The 24,196-nt window shown below is 32.6% G+C and overlaps 1 protein-coding gene across 5 annotated transcripts in view; it reads right to left on the bottom strand.

Annotated features, from left to right (window-relative positions):
• The window catches only part of LOC145267099 (pseudouridylate synthase 1 homolog), a 163,249-nt gene extending 146,527 nt beyond the window's left edge, over positions 1-16,722 (bottom strand). Inside the window, exons 1-2 of one of the 5 annotated variants that reach the window (XM_080123097.1) lie at positions 16,618-16,721; positions 6,758-6,809 (exon numbers count right to left, since the gene is read on the bottom strand). The gene's annotated coding sequence lies outside the window, so the exon portion shown is untranslated. The other 4 variants (XM_080123099.1, XM_080123101.1, XM_080123100.1 and 1 more) reach the window with 4 other exon arrangements.
• Between the last annotated feature and the right edge of the window lie 7,474 nt (positions 16,723-24,196).

Here is a 24,196-nt window from a genome sequence, read left to right on the forward strand (position 1 = left end):
AAAAAAAAAAAGTATTGTCATTAGCTAGAATCGAAATAGAAACTGTAGCATCTGGTGACGTTACCACTGTACCAACGTAACACGCATATAAAGCGCGATTAAAAATAAACTAAGATTAATGTACGAAATATAACAACTTTTACAATTTTGACACATTTTTGACTTTAAGAACTATTTTAACCTGCTAAAGACCTATAAAAGAACGGTCCGTAAAAATCCAATCATTTGAAGCCCCCTAGCGCCGCTCTGCGACTTAGTTTCGGAGGAGATAGAGTTTGAAAATATGGAGACAGACAGGCAGACATATAACCTTTTTATATATTAGATGACATGGGTTTTTACAGTAATGTAAATAAAGAAAAAAAAAACAATTCTACATCTAAATATTTAGAAATTTTAAAAGAATTAGAATCAGTAATTGCATCGAAATCTGGAAAAATATTGGAATCATCTTATCACATAACTGCAAAACTCTTGGCTAGGACGGAAGTGTAGTATCTGTTTTGACACTACACTTCATATTTTGTCCTGTCAATGAAGTAAAAATCTTTTTAGATTAAGAGTTTTTATTTCAATCCAGCCTCTTTTGGAGTAACTGGATTTTTCCCAGCTGAGTAGCGGCTTGGTTCCCACCAGTTTTGGCAAATAGCAAACAGGATCCTGAACAGAAGCGTGTGTTTTATCCCAACCATCATCAATGGATCTGTGCCAAAATCAAAACGTAGATTCCATGAACAAAGCTTCTTTCTTAGAAGTGCACGCCTGTGGAACTCTGCTCCGGTTACCTGCTTCCCACCTGACTACAACCTGGATGTCTTCAAGTCCAATGTAAACAAATTCCTGATGAACCGTATCCTTAAGACACTTTATCAAATCTCCAACACTAACGTACTGTACACACAATAACCCTTATCCACGAGTGGCTTCCGGGCCTTGATAAGTTGTGACTACCTTGTAAAAAAAAAAAAAAAAAAAAACTGATCGTGTGTCTTAGTATATTCATGGGGAAGTAAATAAATAGGGTTCATACTGATTTTCCATGTCTATTTTCAAGGCCTTCTCCAGACAAAAACTGAAAGTTTGATATATGAACAACTAGCGGGGGTTGCCCGGCGTTGCCTGGGTGTTTGTAGGTGTGTGTGGTTTTGGGTAAATCAAAACGGGGGGGGGGGGGGGGGGGTAAAATAAAAAAAAAGTTTTAGTAGGTGAGTATGAGGATCGAACCCGAACCCTTGAGGCGAAGTTGGAAATTAAAGTATGCAAAAATAAAAAAGCGTGCGACGTTAACCATTGGGCCATCAATAGATACTAACGGAAACACGTTTGAATTTATTTAATTACTTAGATTTGGCAAGTGCACGTTTTAATGACTTAATGAGGTCAAAGGTCAACTTTGACTGCGGGATAGTATTTCATTTACTGCGGGAACGCCTTTTTTATTTTTATTTTCCCCGAGATGTTGGTGGGAGGGGGGACCAGCTCCCCTTGTCCAAATTGAATAGCAATTGTTTGATATAAGGAAAATATTTCCACATTGATCAAAGCTGATTGCTTTCGGACATTTCCGCCAATAGACGGAAAATACCTCCAGAATTAGTGTCGATTTTATTATAGGAAAAAGACTAATCCACATGCGGCGAGCGACAAATGTTGCGATATAAAAAGTTTTAAGAAGTTGCGAGCCGACCGACCGCTTCTCTGAAAAAAGCCTTTCTTGGACATACACAAAAAGCGAACATACATACACACACGCTTTTATATTATAGAAGATGATATAACAAAAAAATCTAATATTTTAATATTTAAAAATTATTTTAATAGTATTTATCCCAATTTGGAATTTCACTTTGGCTACATCCGTAAAATATATAAATAACATCGGGTAATTTCGTGATACAGGGGGATTAACTTTTGTATCAATACCGGAAACAATACAATGCAATTTCAAAAGAATTTACTTCGATTTTATTTTTAATATTTAAAAAAAAAAAAAAAAAAATATTGAATCGCATTTACATCGATTTTATTTTAAATATTCCCACACAAATTTTTTTACTGAATATAAGGAATATGATTTGCAAGTCCTTTTCAAGACATTTCCCATTTTTTCAAGACAAAACTTGAAATTTCAGACCCATGAGAACCCTATACATAATATGAATTCTGAGGTTTTATTTAAGTTTTGTTTTATAACTTCCTAACAAATGTTTTTCTATTACTCCTATGAGTATTTAATGGGATTTCAAAGAAATACCTTTTTTAAACTTCTGTTGAAATTTAAAAATTCTAAAATCTACAAAAAAAAAAAAAAAAAAAATTTACAAGTAAATTAAAATTTATCTAATTATCATGTTTACCGTATTTGTTAGTGTTGAAACCTGACAAAAAAAATTGGGGGTCTGTTTTACAATGAACAGAGGTACAAAAAAAGTGTTAAAGAAACAAATACATAACAAATGTTACAGGAATGATAAGTTACTCTTCTACCTACCTGGATAAGTTTTTGGTGTTTTAACTGATTTTAAAGTGGGTTTAAAGTGTAAGCACTTCAGTTAAAAAACAAAAATAAAGATGACACAATCGGTCAAAAAAAAAAATAAATAAATAAAATACTGATAGAAATCCGCTGAATAATAAATGTCTCAGTGACATTTATTGGGTGGATTTCTTTAAATATGGGGGGGGGGGGGGGTCTTAGCTTTTCAACATTAGTTGGAGTTAAAAACAAAGAAAAGAAAAAAGAAATAAAATGCATTACTTTCGATATAAAGTATATAAAAGTATATATGTCATACTGACGGGAGAAACAGAGTATGTTAATTGACAAACCAGTGATGGCTAAATGACTAAATGCTCATTCAATGGAAAGTGGCCCAAAATCAGAGAATTTTAAATCCAATGTTTTCTAGCATTGTTATGCTTTTTCTGAAAGACAACACCCTAAACTACAAAAAAATTCATTTTAATTCTGATCTTTTTTGTATCTGCACTGAGGCTATAAACATTGGCTAATTTTATTGAAGTCAGAAAATGAAAGGATTGCCTATTTTTCAGGCATTAATTTTTACTAATAAATAACATAGAATTATGTTTAATTATATTTTTCATGATTGAGACATATATAGATTTCAAAATAATTGAGGCTACGAGTTTCTGTTACTCATTTTTAATTAAATTTTCATAAAGTTAGCCCTGTGTACATGTAACACGTGATGCTTAATCATTTTTTTTCTTTCTTAAATAAAACCAGAGGAGAGAAAAAAAAAAATCCCTTCTGGTTATAAGCTAGTATATTACTGCAAACAAAATAGAGAAAAAAAAAAAAAAAAAAAAAAAACTAGCTATTTTTATCCTCTTGAAAAACACTTTGAATTTTTTGTAAGATGTGACATCATGCACGTTACATGCCAAAATATCATTTCAAAATTTTCAAATAACCAATGGATTTCAACATAACATACTCATACAATGCTATAAAATTGATTTATTGGAGAAATTTCAGGTTGAATGATAAAGCACATCCTGATTTCTTCCAATATCTACCATTCCTACTGGAACTGGTGGACTCAGTTTTCCAATCACATTCTACGGCCTGTATGCAATTATATCAGCTTTATCTGGCCTGTATCATTGTCCTTTTAAGAATACTTCATTATTGATACTTCTATATTAGTATGTATAATTGATAAAACTTCGCTCAGAAAATTTTTTCCCGCACCATTCACCTACACTGAGTTTCTCCCATCTATCCACATATTCAATAGATGATGGATTCTTAAATTTGTCTTAAAACATTTCTATCGTCAAACCATCACATTTCCAAGCATGTATTATGATAGCAAGCATGACATTTGATTTTGTTTTTGAGTGTCGCTTGTGGCTGTACACTGCTGTTATGTAAATTCATAAAATGTCTGTTTACAAAGTGGTTTACAGCAATGAATTATACATTTTCTTTTTATAATCACACTTATGTTTTCTAAATAATTAAAAAATAAAAAGAAATGTATAATTCATTGCTGTAACCACTTTGTAAAGACATCTCGTTATGAATTGGATCTCTAAGCAATATATTATATATGTATCGAAGAAAAATTGCAGAGTTATGTATAAAATATCAAATTTTTAATACAAATATTTAAATATAACACTGAACTGAGATATGACGTCATTTTCCTTAGACATATACATTCGTAAATATTTAAAAAAATATCGAATATATATATATATATAAATAAAGAGTAAGAAAGATTATTTTGAATTTGATAAATATTTTTCAATAAATTAAGCAACCCGGGTTTGTATTACTGTACACATAGATTCGAAAAAGTTGTCAGAAAACAAATATATAACAAATAAATGTTATCAAAGGCAAGATAAGTTACTTTTCTACCAAACTGGATATATTTTTTGTGTTTTTATTCAATGTAACATTTATTCAGTTCGAAAAACATGCAGTGTTTACCGATGTATTGGACCATTCAAAATGGCGGCCGACTCTCTCTTAAACACGGTAAGTTCGAGAAAAGGTGTTATACATAATAAACTAGACAAAATACTATTAAAAAAACACCGAATATATGTCAACCTATGTCATGGTAATATATATTGAGCGAATTTCTAACATTATTTTGTCTAGTTTATTATTTATAACACCCTTTCCCGAACTTACCGTGCTTAAGAGAGAGTCGGCCGCCATTTTGAATTTTCCAATACATCGGTAAACACTGCATGTTTTTCGAGCTGAATAAACATGTTACATTGAATAAAAACACGAAAATTATATCCAGTTTGGTAGAAAAGTAACTTATCTTGCCTTTGATAACATTTATTTGTTATATATTTGTTTTTTGACAACTTTTTCGAATCTATGTGTACAGTAATACAAACCCAGCAACCCTTCTATGACAAATCCATAAAAAAAATCTCATAAAAGCCGAGGGATTTAATATCCATCTCCGAATAGGCATGTCGCAATCACAACCAACACTAAAAAAAAAAAAAATACAGTCCTTGCGATGATACATGCGTGAAAACTACTTAATTCATTTCAAATTTTATAACAAAAGAATAGTTTTATTTGCCAATAATTTAAAACAGCAGCATTTGACAACCAGTAGTTTTCAGCTTTGTTGATATGAAATAGTTTTATTTTAAATAGGTCCATGTCTAAATGGACAAAAATCATTGAAGAAAAAAAAAATAATTTTTCTTTTCATCACAAGTTAAAATATTCAAAGGTTGAGAAAATAATTTTTTTATCAACCGTATGGAAAACTAAGCTGGCCTTGTCAATTTTCTTTTTTTTTATACTAAGTCACCAACGTGGGTTATTGCTGCTTGAAAAATTAAAGCTGTCTGAAAAATTTCTACTCCAACACATATATATATATATATATATATATCTTTCTTTCATGTTGGTCTCTTGGTCTTACTGGATTCCAGGACAAGAATTTATCTAGTCTGGTGGAGTATCCAGCTTCGTGCTATTACTTGAGGTAATATCACTTGGAGAAGGTGCACCTTTCTTCGGAAAAGCTGTGGGGTAGCCGTAGTGAGGAGATCTTATTTGGGCTGCGGATACTATGTGATTTTGAATATTTGGTCAGGGTTTACTTCTATGGAAAAAGTATCCTCATGCTAGATTGTTCTGACAAACCCCTGTACAGAAAGGCCTTGGACACTCGAGGATAGTAGGCATTGTGTGCGTTCAAACAGTTTTCAAAAGAACTACTTCATATATTTTCGTGATACATACATAAAATAAAGGTTTTTACACTAACCTGTGCAGGTTTGAAATCTTTTCAATGAAGATTGTTTATGCTATAGAGTCTGAACTTTAAGGGATGGTGAGGTCTAAACCAAATGACCAATTCGCTTAAGACAAAAACTAAGGTTAAGAAATACTTTATTCTGATTGGTTGCCAAATTTAAGTATTTCCTACTTCATGGAACTTTGGAAAGCGATGAGATTTCGCATGGGTAACACACACGACAAATACCTTAATTCAGGTGTTCAATGAATAAAAATTTACTAAATAGACTATTGTAATAATTAGAAAACTCCATAAAAATTTAGAAAAACATTTTTATAAAAAAATAAAAGCACAATTCGCAGAGTTTATACATTGTTTAACAATGTTTAAAATATCCTCCCCGTCTGAATGTAATGCACGTGACGCTAGAAACAAGACTATTATAAAAAAAAAAAAGTCATAGATATAGGTTTTATTTATGTACTACATGAAAAACTAAACAAGCCAAAAAGAAAAGAGTAAAGTATTATAAGGCGATTTTAAATAAGAGTTATCGATGAAAACTCTTCTGAACTGTAACATGTGACATGGAATGGCCCTAAACTGGAAAAATATACAAATAGTGTTTATTTAGAAATTGGAAGAGGGGACCATTGCTAAAACAAAAATGGGGGGATAGATAAATAGTGTTGATTTAGAAATTGGGAACGGAAGGAGAGGGGTTGGATACAAAGATGAAAGCAAGTTTAACAAATGAATGTACACTAATATTAATGAACCGTCCTGTTTTTTAAAAAAGGAATTTTTCAACAAAAGAAAAATGCTATCACAATGTCAAGAGATACATCAACCACGAAATTTAGAAATTAAAAAAATAAATAAATAAAAAATAAAAAAAAATCGGGGGGTGGGGGAAGAGAAGTGCACACACTAAAACGTCTACAATAAAATTAATCAAGTAAACAGATTTTAAAAAAAAAAAAAAAAAAAGGTTCACTTACGTTTCTATGACAAAATTCTCCACATCAGTTTTCTCAATGAAAATTTAAACACCTACGAAAGAAAATAATAAATTTTTTTCACAAGATAAAAAATTGGGTGATTATTTAGAACTGCATTTATTTTGAAAATTAAAAGTAAAGAAAATGCAGTAAGATCCATTCCGGAACAAAGATTGCATATTCCAAAAATCACAATTTGATCAAGCAGTGTTTTTTGTATTAAGAAAATCAAACTTAATGACTTTTTCAAGGTCAGAGAAACCTATAACCATATTTGATTGGATTCAAGGGTGACTAACTCAATTCGGCAATTCTTTTTCTTAAAAAAATACTTAAATGCTAATAATTGTAAACATTTTTTTTTTTTTTAAAGAAAGTACATTATCAATTTTTGGAATATGACATCTTCATGTAGTAATAAGTAGGTACACTAATAAGGTGGGGTTTTTTTTAATTTGTCTTTCAAAATAAGTTAAATTAAAAAAAAAAAAAGAAAAAAAAGAATTATACACAGTCAGATGTACCTGATGTTGTCCAGGTGCTGGATTTTTAGTAATTATATTGTTACAATCCGAGACGGAACAGTGAAATATCCATGTTAAAAAGCAACAAATCATTTAGTCTTAACGTGTATAAATGTGATATCGTAACATTTTTTGTTAATAGTTTAATAACAGAAATACTGTAGGTAGTGAATGTAACGTTAAATTCCTTAAAAAAAAAAAAAAAAAAAAAAAAGCAAGCTGCGACATGTGCATGTATTATTTTTTCTAAACTGCTTGTAAGTAAAAACACACACACACACACATATATATATGAGACAATAAGGGTGGAAAATGAAGTCACAAAAACTATATATATGTGTGTGTAGAGAGGGAGAGAATGATTCATTTATTTAATAAGGCTATATATACATTCAGTTGGAGGATAAAGGGGATTCTTTATACCAAGGTATTTCGAAGCCTAATGCTTCTCATCAGAAGAGATGAGAAGATGCTAACATAATGGTGATGTGACATCTAGCGAGGAATTCATCAGGAACAAAATAAATAAAATTATTGATGTTATTTGGGGGAACTATATTGAACTCAAGATGAAAGAGTAGCGTATTATATAAAGTGTAATGTAAAAAGGTATATAGAGTGGCTATCATAGTCTTAAAGAATGTGGATAGTTTGTGTTTAAACTAAAGAGGAAGATATAGGGTAGGTTGTGTGGTGGTTTAGGTGTGTAGGAATTTTTGACACCCCTAACACGAAACTGCGAATAAAATATAAAAAACTCGTAATTTCTCTTTTAAAAGTGTGTTGTTTATTTTCTTTATGGATTATACTTCCAAAATAAACTATTAAAGTTGTTTTAAAAGTAATAGAAATATTTTTTTATTTTTTAAAAAACAGTAATGAAATTAATTGAATTTTACGAGCTCAGTATTTTTCAATTTTTAAACTTTAAAAATCTATCAAAATTTTTCTATTGATTCAATTTTTACGATATTTTCAGGGTCAATGTGAAATTTTATGCTCTTTCCAGTAAACTGAATATAATATTTTAGACAAACGTTTTTTTTTTAAATTCACGGCCCCCTCCCCATTTTCAAGTGTCTATTAAAAAGTAAATAATTTACTCAAAGTTTTATATATCACAAATTGAAGATAAAAGATCAATAAATAATATATTCAAATTAAAAAAAAAAAAAAAAAAGTAGTGTTTTTTTTAGAAATTTACCTGTAAAGTCCGAAGTTTAAAACCTTTTTTTTAAAAAAAAAACAGGTTTTTGGGGTTTTTTTTAATGAAATCCTTGTCCTTGCTCCTTTAATTGAAAAAAAATAATTAGGACTTGAAGTACATTTTTCGAGGAGTTATAAGCTTGGAAAGATGGGGTGGAATTATTCAAAATTTTTCACAAAATTTCTGACACAGCTAGCAGAACAGTGGTTCATTAAAATTGTGGGGGCTGCATTCGCGCCCGGTCCACAAAGTATGGAAATAAAAAATTTACAAATTAAAAAAAAAAAACCTTTACAAGTGTTTTTGATATAGATGTACATAAGAATACTTTAATAAGTATGTTTTAACTTAAATAGGGATGGTATAATAAAATTGTGGGGTCTGCATTCGCGCCTGGCCTCCATAGAATGGAAATAGGCACAAACTTTAATAAAGACTTCATATCTATCTGCGTAAGTATACTTTGATAATTATGTTTCAGTTTGAAGAAATATGGTATAATAAAATTATGGAGTGTTCGTTCGCGCCTGACCTCTATAGAATGGAAATATGTCACAAAGTTTAACAAGGTTTTTTAATATAGATCCACAGAATATTGTGATAAGTGTTTCAGTGTGAACAGGTATGGTATAATAAATTATGAGGGTTATCTATTTTTACTTTCATCATATTTTGCTTTGGTTTTGATATCCCCAAATTCGAAGCTATCTCTTTACAACCCTTCCTTTTCATAACCTATACTTTAATAAATCAGAGTCCATTTTCTGTAGGCTGTTTTTGAACCTAGTCAACGATGGGTACTTTTGCTAGTATATATATATATATATATATATATATATATAATAAACTCCACAGCCAAACAACGTCGCAGCCCACAAGAGCCATGACAGTCAATATATATAAGACAATAAAGGTGGAAAATGAAGTCACAAAAACTATATATTGGTGTGTGTGTGTGTGTGTATATATATATATATATATATATATATATATATATATATATATAGAGAGAGAGAGAGAGAGAGAGAGAGAGAGAGAGAATGATTCATTTATTTAATAAGGCTATACATACATATATTTTATTTGATAAGGCTATAGATACATTTAGTTGGAGGATAAAGGGGATTCTTTATACCAAGGTATTTCGAAGCCTAATGCTTATCAGAAGAGATGAGAAGATGCTAACGTAATGGGGACGTGACAGCTATCGAGGAATTCATCAGGAACAAAATAAATAAAATTATTGATGTTATTTGGGGGAACTATATTGAACTCAAGATAAAAGAGTAGCATATTATATAAAGCGTAATGTAAAAAGGTGTATAGGGTGTCTATCATAGTCTTAAAGAATGTGGGTAGTTTGTGTTTAAACTCAAGGGGAAGATATAAGGTAGGTTGGATGGTGGTTCTAGTTTATCCGTAGTATCTATGGAAGGTTTACATTGGGGGGGGGGGGGGTTACGCTAAATGGTATTTTATCAACAGAAGTAATTGAGATCACAACCGCACTTAGAGAAGGTCTAGGTTTTTATGATAAATTAAAACGAGGGAGTAAATGCTAAGTCGGATTTTAATGAATGTAACAGTTATTACAACATTATAAAAGAACGGGTTTGTATTACTGTACACATAGATTCGAAAAAGTTGTCAGAAAACAAATATATAACAAATAAATGTTATCAAAGGCAAGATAAGTTACTTTTCTACCAAACTGGATATAATTTTCGTGTTTTTATTCAATGTAACATGTTTATTCAGCTCGAAAACGATACAGTGTTTACCGATGTATTGGAAAATTCAAGATGGCGTCTGACTCCCTCTTTAACATGGTAAGTTTGGGAAAAGGTGTTATAAATAAAAACTAGAAAAAATACTATTAAAAACCCGCCGAATATATGTCAAGCTATGTCACGGTAATATATATTGAGCAAGTTTTTAACAGTATTTTATCCAGTTTTTTATTTATAACACCTTTTCCCAAACTTACCGTGTTAAAGAGGGAGTCAGACGCCATCTTGAATTTTCCAATACATCGGTAAACACTGTATGGTTTTCGAGCTGAATAAACATGTTACATTGAATAAAAACACGAAAAATATATCCAGTTTGGTAGAAAAGTAACTTATCTTGCCTTTGATAACATTTATTTGTTATATATTTGTTTTTTGACAACTTTTTCGAATCTATGTGTACAGTAATACAAACCCAAAAGAACTATGGCATACAGAGTAATGTTATGAGATTAATGAAAGTTGTAGGGTGGATTACAAGGGTTATGTCGTGTACTATGGTTTTAATTTAGTAAGATAGGGGAAGACCTGACAGTGAATTAAGGAGGTAAGTTACGAGGGGGTATGGGGTAGGTAGTTGTAAAAATATAACAACTTTCAGAAGATAATATAGACTAATAGTCCTAAGGATTGCGCTGTTACTAGGTGTGAAGTTTGGGGGGGGGGTATAAGGCAATGATATAAAGATAGGAGTAAAGTTGATAAAGATAATATGGATAAAGAGAGAAATAATTAGGATGTCACGAATAGCGTGGTGGAATAATAGGGGAAAAAATAAAAACTAAAATTTAGTTAGAGACAGAGTTGGAGAAATAATATATACAAAAGTAAGGCACTTAAAAAGTATATAGAGGGTAGTCAGCAGAGTAGAAAGTTTGGTGAACGAGATAATATCCCGATGGATACAAATCTCTAGGCCAGGGAAAACGCATGCGGATGCCAATATTATAGTCTGGTATTCCTTTGAATGCAAGGGCCAGTGACGAAAGTTATTTATGAACAAGCAAGGTATAAAGAACAAATTACGTGTCAGGGGAAGGATGTAATGAAATTCCAAGATAATGCGGAGCTAATCTTTTTTATTATTATAATCTATAAATATAAAAGTGAACGTGTCTGTCTGTCTGTCTGTCTGTCTGTCTGTGTACATTTCCCTACGCAATAACTCTGTCAATTTTTAGTCTATAGACTCGAAATTTGAAATACCGGGTACTGAGATTTGGGAAAAATCGATGTGACGGGTGTCAGCCAGAAATTTGGCTGTTAAGGGGTCAAATTTCAACGATTTGACCTTTAAGAACTCTACCAAACTCCTCCGACAATTTTGGGTCTAGACACTTGAAATTTTAGATATAGGTTCCTTGAACCTGGATCTAACTTAATAAAGTGATTTGAGCCCGAAACTATAAATTTTAAGGGGTCATAATAGGGGTCAAAGTTTTAAAAAATTAACCATTTTTTTTGTTTTTTTTGCTTTTTTTGCACAGCATACACCTCCAAACACCCGAGCAACGCCGGGCACCCCTGCTAGTTATCTATAAATATAAAAGCGAAAATATATGTATGTATGTACGCATTTCTTCGATGTCCACAAAAGGCTTCTTTCAGAGAAGCGCTCGCTCGCTTCACAACTTCTTAAAACTTTTTATATCATCTATAAATTGTAATATCTCGCAGTTAACCACGGAGCTCGCCTGTCTATTTAATTTTATTGGCTTTCAAATGTTAATTATTCCATATTTCCCCCGCATCGGCACGCGTTACATTCGGTTTTCGGTATAAACAAAAAGTGAAACTCGACTCTAATCACAGGCCCAGAGCCAGTGGTCTCTAGAGAGCTAAGTAACGTCTGGTCAATGTTGACTTTGTCATATCAGACGGGGGAGCAGGTTTTTAAAAACAAACAAACCGATTTATTGATCTCATTAAAAACTGTCCCGCACAAAATACTAACTGCTGAATAGCTATCGCTGTCACGTCAATCAAAAACGTGCACCTGTTTTTTTTTTCACACTTTACTATTTTCCAACTGCGCATCGTCAAGGCTTTTTTTTTCACGGGCACCTGTTTTTTTCCCCACACACCTACAAACACCTGGGCAACGCCGGGTACTCCTCGCTAGTTAAAAATAACCGAAAAAAAAAGGGGGGGGGGGGGGTAATAAATAAAATCAATGCTTTATTTTATTTCTGTGCGCGGCATAAATAAATATGGCTGCCACTTTACATTACCACATGAAACATGCAGAAAAGTTATGTTTGCAATATTCTGAAAACTAGTTGCCACCCTCCTTAGAAAACAAGTTTTTAAAAAGGTAGGTTGTGCGTTGGTCTACCAGGCCACTTCTACCAAAAATTAATTCAATTTATCTTGCTATTTTAGGTTTCAAATTTAAACACCCCCCCCCCCTCTAAAAACACCCAAAAGATTTTAATGAAATTTATTGTTAAATTATATTTCAAATGTAAACTCTTGCAGTTTAGGGAAACAGAAATATGAGGAAGAAAATGGGACATAAGTCATGTTACACCTGTAGTAAGAATCCCACTTGATCGGATAATGAAATTTACGTTTTTACTATAAAATATTGATAGAATTTAAAAATTGAAATTATTGTAAAAGAACTTAATTACTAAGTATTTAATAATTAAAATATTAGTATAAAAAAATAATTATCGTAAAAGAATTAAAAACTTAGTCATATTTAAGTAACACAATTCGATTGGCTATTAAAAGAGAAACATTTTACTTTATAAAAAAAAAAAATAATCGAAAGTGCAAGAAAGTCGACAACAAATTGCTAATCATATGTGGCGGACAGAAGGAAATCGACTCAAATATTTCCACGTATATTATTATGTATCAGAGAATAATATCAGTTCTTATTAGCTTTGTTTGTCAAAAAAAAAAAAAAAGTTTTCTACTATTTTCAAATTTCTAATTATCTGTCATTTTATTTATAACCAGCCGCGCATGTGTGGTCCCCTCTGGTGCTGCATGTGAAATGACGCCACAAAAAAAAAAAAAAAAAAAAAAAAATAGTGAAGAAATATGCATGTGAGAAGTGAAGGGCCAACGTTGCCTTCACATTTTTGCTAAGTTTCAGAAATATCTAATGAATGGGGCTAAAGTTATGGGGTAAAAAGTGTCATTTTTTTTTTGCAATTTGGGGGCATTTGTGACCTCTTGAGCTTTTGGGAATGCCAAATTCCAGTGAAAATGGACAAACGGTGCAGTTTCACACCTTAAGACATGTATATTTGAATTCAGCACCATGGAAAACCACTATATAGACATACATATCAAGTTCTTGATGAATACGAAAAAAGAGCTTCAAAACCCTTATCCCTGAGTGGCTTCCGGGCCTTGATAAGTGGTGATCACTGTGTAAAAAAAATAAATAAATAAATAAAATAAAAAATAAGACATTTTTTTTAGCCCTAAAAATCCCAGAGGGATGTGATCCAGAATTTTGCCAGGGTCACCCATACTGAATTTATATTAAGAACAATGGCTTCTACATTTTAAGCAAGTTTCAGGAAAATCTAATGGATGGATCAAACGATATGGAGCAAAAAGTGTCATTTTGGGCCATTTCTGACCTCTTTTTAGCCCCTGGGGATACTGAATCCCAGTATAAATGGATAACTGCAGTTTCAGGCCTTAACACATGTATACTTGAGTTGACCACTGTGAAAAACTACTATATAGTCAGACAAAGATTTTGTTGACAAATATGAAAAAAGAGCCACGAAAAGAGGCATTTTAGCACTAAAAGTCCCCAGAATTTTGTCAAGGTCACCCATCCTGGATTTATTAAGAACAATGGGCTCCACATTTTGGCTAAGTTTCAGAAAAATCTAATGGATGAATCAAAAGTTATGGGACAAAATGTGTAATTTTTGGCCATTTAGGGGCATTTTGGACCTCTTGAGCCGCTGAGGGCACAACAGTAATTTTTGTAAAAAATGTTTTTACTGTGCACATCTATTTAATCAAATAGAATTTGTGGCAAAATTTCAGGAAAAAAAACTAAAGGATGGTTATCTGGCAATCGTCTGGACTAACAGATGGACGCTACTGAAAACATAGGCTCTCTCTGATAAATCAGGGGACCAATATTACGCGGGAGTGATTCATAAAAAAAATCTAAACTGCTAAAAATTATTTTTTGTTTTAATTCCTGTATTTAATAATCATTTAATAAAAAAAATATTGGGCACTTGTACAGTTTAATCAAGACATTAAAAAATGAAAATATTAAAAGTTATATTGTATGTATCCGTTTTGGAATGGTTCACCTGAAAAAATTTCAATTAATATGATCAAGTTTTTGTTTTTTCTTTGTTTTTTTTACAGCAAAAAAAAAAAATTATGATATCGACCAAAAGGTCAGTCATGTTTCGATTTTTAGGAAGAAAAGCTAGTATTAAAGATGGGGAGGGAGACACTCCCTCCAGTATTTGTACAGTTTAATCAAAATATTCGATAAACACTGTATGATTTTCGAACCGATTACGTTTTAAAATTAATAAAACCACTAAAAAACTTTTCCAGATAGGTAGAAGAGTAACTTATCTTTCCTTTAATAACATTTGTTATATATTTGTTTTGTTTTTTACCTGTACCACTTTTTCGAATATATGTGTACAGTAACACAAACCAAATAAATGTTACCAAAGGCAAGTGCAGTGGCTTTTCTACGAAACTGGATAATTTTTTAGTGTTTTTATTTAATGTAAAATGATTATTCGGCTCGGAAAAGTGTTTATCGATGTATCTGAAAAATACAACTGGCTGAGTGGCTGACTATGTTGAACACGTGAAGTTTGGAAAAATGAGTTAAAACTAAAAACTATACAAAATATTGTTAGAAACACACCAAATATGTCAGTCTATGTCACGGTAACATATATTGAACAAGTTTCTATCAGTATTTTGTATAATTTTTTAGTGTTATCTCATTTTCCCAAACTTAACGTGTTAAACAGTCCGCCGCCGCCATCTGTATTTTTCAGATACATTGATAAACAGTAAACACTTTTTCGAGCCGAATAAACATTTTACATTAAATAAAAAAAAAAAAAAAAACCCTAAAAAAATTATCCCGTTAGGTAGAAAAGTAACTTATCTTGCCTTTGATAACATTTGTTATATATACTTGTTTTTGGACAACTTTTTCGAATCTGTGTACAATAATACAAACCCAAACAAATATATAACAAATGTTATCAAAGGCAAGAGAAGTTACTTTTATACCTAACTGGACAATTTTCTAGTGTTTTTGTTTAATGTAACATGTTTATTCAGCTCGAACAACATATCTGGAAACTTAAAAGGTCGTCAATTTAACGGTGAATGCTTAGTTGCCGTTTAAGTTAACAAAAAAAAAAAAAAAAAAAAACGGTATTCTTTTACGACCTGCCTCAAGCGTAGTATATAAAGACCCTCAACCACCCCATGTTAAAAACGGCTTTCGGAATACCCGCCCCCCCCCCAAAAAAAAACTCTCCATGTTAAGAACGTCTTTCGAGGTTGGGAGGGTGTTTAGTTTGAAAACCGTTCTTATCATGGGGAGGTTGGGGTGTTTATAATACCTGGGGCAGGGCAGTCAGGGCACGTCGTAAAAATTTACCTAAAAACCTGAAACGGAAAAAAATAATTTTGGACATTTACCTTTGTCATTACAAAGAACGAAGAAAATTAAAATGGATTAACAAAATAGTTGCTTATGCTTTTTTAATAGTATTCAAGTGAAATTCAAGTTTTACGATATCTTTTTTATTATTATTAAATTGTTAGGTGAAAGTACAGAATAGTTACAAAACACCCTCCCATATTAAAATATTATTTCAGCACGGTACAATAAGTGCGTAAGTACCACAAAATAAAATTTGGGTACTCATACTTAATTGATCCGTGCCGAAATAACGTTATTATTTAAAAAGCCATTCTTAACACGGGGAGGGAGTTTTGTACCTATTCTATACTTTAACCTTACAATTGAATAAAAAAAAAAAAAAAAACATCATAAAACTTCAATTAAACTTGGAAATATGATTTTAAAAAAAAAAAAAAATAGCGCGGATCAGTAAGTGCATTAGCACCTAAAAATGTCATGTCAATTATTTTTAAAACTAAGTCCACAAAATCAATTCTGAAATTCATTTTCTTCTTTCTATCTCGATTTATACACAATATATATAATTAAAATTTAAACCTGGGTTTAAATTAAAATAATAAAAACAATTAATCCTTGCCCTCTGCAAGTTTTCTAAGCCGGCAACGTGGAATAAAATAAAAGCGAGCGAAAAAAACACACGTGGGTACTTCACATACCTTATGGAAGACTGCATGAACTCGAGTGAATTTAAATACCGACAAGGCGGTGTAACTGTCCCTTCTAAAAAAGAGGCTGGTTCAATATTATTGCTATTAGATAATCCGTTGAAAATACACGGTGTCCAAAAAATCACTGAAGGGTTAAAAATCTTTGTCATTTTACTATTAATGGTTATTTTTTCTTTTGTATTTAAGATATTTTACAGATAATATTTTGGGAATTAATTATGGACCAGTATAGTATTGAACAACGTACGCAACTTGTGAAATTGTTTTACCAAAATCAGGGATCAACTGTTTTGACTCAAAGAACTTATCGACGGCATTTTTCATGTAAGAAATAGCCCAAGTCACAACACAATTGAAAACATTGTGCACTAAACCCTGCAAGAATTGAAGGAAAACATCAGGAACGAAATAAGGGAGTTAAATCGCAATCCAGAGATTCTGCAATCTTTTATGAATAATGTTTTGGAAAAAGTACAAATATGCGAAGCTGAAAATGGGCAAGATTTAAAAAGACATTTTTTTACATAGATAAACGTTGTTTGAATTTTGCATATTTTTTTCTTAATGTCTAAGTCAAATTGTGTTAAAATTACAGAAAGATATCATCTAAAATAAGGAATCTATTTAAGTTCAAAACCTTCAGTGACTTTTTGGACACCCTATTTTAATTTATGCAGACTTCGTATTTATTATTATTATTATTATTATTATTATTATTATTATTATTATTATTATTATTAACAACAACAACAACAACATTTAAAAGACATTATTTTACATAGATAAACGTTGTTTGAATTTTGCATTTTTTTTCTTAATGTCTAAGTCAAATTGTGTTAAAATTACAGAAAGAAAATTACAAAAATAAGGAATCTATTTAAGTTCAAAACTAATAATAATAATAATAATAATAATAATAATAATAATAATAATAATAAAGCCAATTCTTTATTGATTATCATATTGTACCTAATATATAGCAATGCCCCCCCCTGCACGGCCCAATTGTAAAATACACTTAAATATAATATTTTCATTTGTGCAGATTTTGTATTTATTATTATAGATCCTGTTATAGTTTAAATTACCCGTGTCCCCCTGCCCTTTGGCTTTATCCCTTCCAAGGGCCCCTAGTGGTGATAAAATATATCTAAAAATATCCCTTTGGCTGGAAGAAGCCCTTTCACCATTACAATACTGTACAAGAATCATAGCATGTGTATTCTTTGTTGGTTGATAAAACTTATGTCAACAGCTTTTCTTTCTCAGATATTCTTTTCAGTTCATTACAATTTTATTAACAGAACAAAACAAAACAAAAAATGGACAGACTTGTAGCAGACGAACTTGCAACAAGCACAGTAGCAGAAGTTAAATCTTGAGGCTCAAGATTTAAATCTTCCGTCTTACTGGCTTGCCCAATCACAAGCCAGCTCTCAGTCATGTGACCGAGTGTATAAAAAGTAAAACCGAGAATGCTCTCCCTCTTACTTTCTCCTTGGCTTCAGCTGGCAGTAGACATTTGCCTGGGCTTATAGCCCCAGGCTTAACGCTTGTCGGATGTTTAATCTTCGTCTCCACACCAGGAACTCTTTTCACGACCACTATAAATACAAGCGTGCTCCAACACTGAATTCTCCTACCAACCCATTTCTCTCTTGTACACGCTACTAACAAAGATAACAAATAAAGTTGCTTTTGAATATAGAACAAAACATTATTTCATTGTCCCTTATTCTATAGACTACTGCGTCCTGAAAGACTTGACGTCGAACCTACAACTTCAAACTTGGAGAAATTATACAAGCACTGGAAACTGACTTTCAAAAACTACTTAATGACTATCAACAATGGTAAAATTGAAAATAACCACCAGAACTTCTTCGCCTTAATTAATAACATTTCAGCTGCTGTCTACGAGATAATGAGCAATGCTACGGACTACAATAGTATGATAGAGGCCTTTGACATTGCTTATATTAAACCAGCAAACATTGTGTACAATAGACACCAACTACTGACAAAGAAACGGCAACTGCCTCAAACTACTGACATGTTCATGCAACAGTTAGAAGTACTCGCAAAGTCGTGCCATTTTCAAGCTGTAATCACCACAGAAAACAAAAAATAGTACATTCAAGACGCCTTTATCAGTGGACTCTCTCCCTCCTCTATTCGAACCCCCTTGCTTGAGAAACCCTTCCTCACACTACAAGAAACCTACACAATGGCCACATCACTCGAACAAGCAGGAAAACATTTGGAGAGCTTCGAAAACAACAACATAGCTGCTGCCATAATTCCTTTGGAAGACATCCACTTAGTCTCTATAAAGATGAATGCTATGGCCTCGGTATTTATAAAAGAGGTTAGGGGTAGGCCATAACAAAGAATACATGAAATGAATAACGTTGGAAGTGTGTAGATTCTGACTCCATATAATTAAAGACAGACGATTGTTGAAGGTTGAGAACCGACTTTATTTACTACCAACAATTTGCATTAGGAGAGGCAAAGTATTCATAGGATGGAATGTGATTTAACAAAGGAGATGAATGTTCGTAAAATGTTTGTAGGTATGTATGAATTGACAAGGAATGAATGTTCGTAAAATGTTTGTAGGTATGTATGAATTGACAAGGAATGAATGTTCGTAAAATGTTTGTAGGTATGTATGAATTGACAAGGAATGAATGTTCGTAAAATGTTTGTAGGTATGTATGAATTGACAAGGAATGAATGTTCGTAAAATGTTTGTAGGTATGTATGAATTGACAAGGAATGAATGTTCGTAAAATGTTTGTAGGTATGTATGAATTGACAAGGAATGAATGTTCGTAAAATGTTTGTAGGTATGTATGAATTGACAAGGAATGAATGTTCGTAAAATGTTTGTAGGTATGTATGAATTGACAAGGAATGAATGTTCGTAAAATGTTTGTAGGTATGTATGAATTGACAAGGAATGAATGTTCGTAAAATGTTTGTAGGTATGTATGAATTGACAAGGAATGAATGTTCGTAAAATGTTTGTAGGTATGTATGAATTGACAAGGAATGAATGTTCGTAAAATGTTTGTAGGTATGTATGAATTGACAAGGAATGAATGTTCGTAAAATGTTTGTAGGTATGTATGAATTGACAAGGAATGAATGTTCGTAAAATGTTTGTAGGTATGTATGAATTGACAAGGAATGAATGTTCGTAAAATGTTTGTAGGTATGTATGAATTGACAAGGAATGAATGTTCGTAAAATGTTTGTAGGTATGTATGAATTGACAAGGAATGAATGTTCGTAAAATGTTTGTAGGTATGTATGAATTGACAAGGAATGAATGTTCGTAAAATGTTTGTAGGTATGTATGAATTGACAAGGAATGAATGTTCGTAAAATGTTTGTAGGTATGTATGAATTGACAAGGAATGAATGTTCGTAAAATGTTTGTAGGTATGTATGAATTGACAAGGAATGAATGTTCGTAAAATGTTTGTAGGTACGTATGAATTGACAAGGAATGAATGTTCGTAAAATGTTTGTAGGTATGTATGAATTGACAAGGAATGAATGTTCGTAAAATGTTTGTAGGTATGTATGAATTGACAAGGAATGAATGTTCGTAAAATGTTTGTAGGTACGTATGAATTGACAAGGAATGAATGTTCGTAAAATGTTTGTAGGTACGTATGAATTGACAAGGAATGAATGTTCGTAAAATGTTTGTAGGTATGTATGAATTGACAAGGAATGAATGTTCGTAAAATGTTTGTAGGTATGTATGAATTGACAAGGAATGAATGTTCGTAAAATGTTTGTAGGTATGTATGAATTGACAAGGAATGAATGTTCGTAAAATGTTTGTAGGTATGTATGAATTGACAAGGAATGAATGTTCGTAAAATGTTTGTAGGTATGTATGAATTGACAAGGAATGAATGTTCGTAAAATGTTTGTAGGTATGTATGAATTGACAAGGAATGAATGTTCGTAAAATGTTTGTAGGTATGTATGAATTGACAAGGAATGAATGTTCGTAAAATGTTTGTAGGTATGTATGAATTGACAAGGAATGAATGTTCATAAAATGTTTGTAGGTACGTATGAATTGACAAGGAATGAATGTTCGTAAAATGTTTGTAGGTACGTATGAATTGACAAGGAATGAATGTTCGTAAAATGTTTGTAGGTACGTATGAATTGACAAGGAATGAATGTTCGTAAAATGTTTGTAGGTATGTATGAATTGACAAGGAATGAATGTTCGTAAAATGTTTGTAGGTACGTATGAATTGACAAGGAATGAATGTTCGTAAAATGTTTGTAGGTACGTATGAATTGACAAGGAATGAATGTTCGTAAAATGTTTGTAGGTACGTATGAATTGACAAGGAATGAATGTTCGTAAAATGTTTGTAGGTATGTATGAATTGACAAGGAATGAATGTTCGTAAAATGTTTGTAGGTATGTATGAATTGACAAGGAATGAATGTTCGTAAAATGTTTGTAGGTATGTATGAATTGACAAGGAATGAATGTTCGTAAAATGTTTGTAGATACGTATGAATTGACAAGGAATGAATGTTCGTAAAATGTTTGTAGGTATATATGAATTGACAAGGAATGAATGTTCGTAAAATGTAACTTATCTTTTGGACGATGGAGAGGGTTAGGGTAGGCCGGTCATCCTGCTGTCGGTGATGCATGTCCTGGCTTGTAACTGGAAAGCGAGTGACTTCTTTCATCAGCGCTAGCAGCCCGGCGTGTTCGTCTTCTTTCTCCTCCTCTCTTCTTTGGTTTGTGTGAATTAGGCATTGTTTCGAATTGAAGGCATTTGGTCCATAACATGAGAGCGTAGTCGGCTTCAGTTCACTGGTGCCTTATTTCTTTTTCTTCTTCATCTCTTTAGGTCGGGTGGGAGAATCCGTCCATGCGTTCACTGATGCAGCAGGGAGAATCTCCTTTCTTCTTTTGGGTCCCCTCATTTTATAGTGGCAAACCGGCTCCCAGCGACTGTGATATTTGAAGTGTTTATTTTAGACGCGGAGCTCTGCCATTAGTCGATAATTATTTTGTGGTTATCTTATTTTTTTCTTCCCAAGCGGAAGCAATGCATGGAGCCATGTGCAAACGACGATTTTTCATTTTGTCTCTCATGGTGGATGTGTTAACATCCGGTTCGCTGCTAATTCTCATCATGTTCCCACAATGCCCAACCTAAAAGAGTTTGCTTATTCTGTGGGAACTCGCAGCATCTGCAACTGCTATGTCTGGTGCGTAACACAGAAGGTAGTAAATAATGTAAAAAAAAAAAACGGACATTGGACTATGGTATGTAAATCTTCCTCTCCTACTGCTGCTGTATTATACGATCCTGACTCACCCCCGCCTAGTTTTGCCGGACTAGGGACAGAAGCAAAAAACAATGGTAGATTCTGGTAGCATGGGAACATTTATCAGCAAAAATACTGCAAAAAAAACTGAAACTCTTCACGATTCCTAAAAAAAAAAAACTATACCTCTGGCAGACCCTAACCAACATGCTAAAATTATTGGCGAAACCATCGTAGACATTGTGCTAAAAAATAAGACACATCACAGCATGACAGTCGAATTGATTAAGGATCTCTTTATCAACATAATTATTGGGAAAGACATCCTAAAAAAAAAATACAAAAGAGTGATTCTAAATTTCGACGGTCCTAAAGATAACCCCGTTAATGGAGTTATTAACAAGAATAACTCTTTCCCATCTATAAACATTGCTCCCCTTCCTCTCTTTTCTCACCTTTCTCCACGTACAACTCCTATTGCCACTAAATCACGTCGTCACACGATTGCTGACAACAAATTCATAATGGAGGAAACCGCTAGGATGTTGAGAGAAGGCATAATAGAGCCATCATTGTCTCCTTGGCAAGTTCACATTCTAGTGACCTCCAAAGAAAATCATAAAAAATGAACGTTCATTGACTACAGTGATACCATGAATAGATTTACGGAACTGGATGCTTATCCTATGCCTAACATCAATAAAATGATTGACGACATAGCGCTGTATCGTATCTTTACTACACTCGACCTGAAGTCTCCCTATCACCAAATATGGATATGTCGCATTGATTGGGAATACACAGCTTTCAAAGTAAGTGGTAAACTTTACCAATTCACTCGCCTCCCTTTTGGCGTTACTAATGGAGTGAGTACGTTTCAAAGATGTATTGATGACATCATAGATAAGTAAACCTTAACAGATACTTTTGTGTATGTAGACAACGTCACAATATGTAGCGAAAAGATATAACATTACCCTGAATGAAAGCAAGAGCATCATTTCGGCTGCTACAATAACTCTACTTGGATACACTATGCAAAACAACGAAACTGCTCCCGACTACCAAAGACTGAAACCACTTCTCGAAAAGCCATCACCTCTAAATCTTGCATCTCAAAAATGAGTAGTTGGAATGTTTTTGTGCTATAGCAAGTTTATTTAAAACTTCTCCGACAAGATGCTATTGCTCAATCCAAATAAGAAATTTCCACTGCCTCCATCATTTTTAAACTCTTTTCAGACTTTGAAAAATGATTTAAAAAAACGCTACTCTAATAACAGTTGACCCAGATAAAGAATTTGAAGTAGAGACGGATGCAAGTAATTACTGCATATCTGTTACATTCAACCAACAAGGTTGACCTGTTGCATTCTTTTCACGGATGCTGAATCCAAACGAAAACAAACATCATGCTGTCGAAAAGGAAGCTGCTGCGATCGTTGAAGCTCTTCAAGAGTGAGGCCACTTTGTGGTTGACAGACACTTCAAAGTCATTACGGATCAAAAGAGCATTAGTTTTATGTTCAACAATTAAAAATTGAAAATGACAAAATATGTTGATGGCATGTTGAACTGTCACAGTTCAAATTCAGTATTGTCTGTCGACCAGGAATAGAAAATGCAGCCGCTGACACATTCTTTCACAAATCAGCTCTCACTCATACTTTGCAAGATCTATGTGACTTTTATATTTGATTATGCCATCCTGGTGTTATATGATACTATAAAATGGCTCTGGGGTGGATTTGAGCCACTAAGTGCTGAGAGGGGGGGGGGGAATAGACAAAGGAAGAGGAAATAGCTTAGAATAAACAAAGAAATCAATCAACAATAGATAGGAAATGGCTTAGAATGATGTTATCTGTAGCAGGTCATGAAAGAGAAAATGAATTTGTGCATCCCTTTTTATAAGACAGATCAGGACGGCCCTCGATGTTATAACAAGGGGAAATAAATAAAGTTTATCACCACCTAGTGGTATCTATGTATAACTGTGTTTTGAGAAGGGAGTTGGTGCTACAGACAATCTCTTACACCATTTTGGGGTTTAAATCTTGGGGCTTTTCTTTACCCTAATAATTTTTGCTTGGAAAAGTTTTTAATACTTTTTCTTTTAAAGACTTTCTCGCCCTCGTTAATAAAAAGTTGTTGTCGTTTTTCTTCAAAAGGAAAGTTTTACATCTGTCATCGGCTTAACTGACAGGGGCCACCAAAAACATGACTTTTCTCCAAG

This window comes from Euprymna scolopes, chromosome 42 (assembly GCF_053919585.1).
Source record: "Euprymna scolopes isolate OS-2025 chromosome 42, ASM5391958v1, whole genome shotgun sequence".
In the NCBI taxonomy this organism is placed as follows: Eukaryota; Metazoa; Mollusca; class Cephalopoda; order Sepiida; family Sepiolidae; genus Euprymna; species Euprymna scolopes.